Consider the following 703-nt stretch of genomic DNA (forward strand, 5'->3'; position numbering starts at 1 on the left):
CTTACTGGGAATTCCTCGTTCATGGGAAATAATTGCAATCCCCAAACCCTATCACGAACGGGGTTCAGCGGGTTACCCGCACCTGTTGGCGAAGGGTAGACACACACTGATCCATTCAGTGTAGCGCGCGTGCAGCCCCGGACATCTAAGGGCATCACAGACCTGTTATTGCTCGATCTCGTGTGGCTGAACACCACTTGTTCTTCTAAGAAGTTGGACGCCGACCGCTGGGGGTCGCGTAACTAGTTAGCATGGAGGAGTCTCGTTCGTTATCGGAATTAACCAGACAAATCGCTCCACCAACTAAGAACGGCCATGCACCACCACCCACCGAATCGAGAAAGAGCTATCAATCTGTCAATACTCCTGATGGTGCCCTTCCGTCAATTACTTTAAGTTTCAGCTTTGCAACCATACTCCCCCCGGAACCCAAAGACTTTGGTTTACCGGAAGCTGCTCCGCGGGTCATGGGAATAACGCCGCCGGATCGCTAGTCGGCATTGTTTATGGTCGGAACTACGACGGTATCTGATCGTCTTCGAACCTCCGACTTTCGTTCTTGATTAATGAAAACATTCTTGGCAAATGTTTTCGCTTTGGTTCGTCTTGCGCTGGTCCAAGAATTTCACCTCGAGCGGCACAATACGAATGCCCCCAGCTGTAGGAGAGTAGGGTCTGCTTTCTATGTTCACCCCCACTTTTT

The 703-nt window shown here is 50.8% G+C and overlaps 1 pseudogene; it reads right to left on the reverse strand.

Moving 5' to 3' along the window:
* The window catches only part of LOC146871185 (18S ribosomal RNA), a pseudogene marked incomplete at both ends in the record, with an annotated part of 634 nt that extends 211 nt beyond the window's left edge, over positions 1-423 (reverse strand).
* Positions 424-703: the final 280 nt, after the last annotated feature.

This window comes from Triturus cristatus, chromosome 1_1, assembly GCF_964204655.1.
Source record: "Triturus cristatus chromosome 1_1, aTriCri1.1, whole genome shotgun sequence".
NCBI classification, from domain to species: domain Eukaryota; kingdom Metazoa; phylum Chordata; class Amphibia; order Caudata; family Salamandridae; genus Triturus; species Triturus cristatus.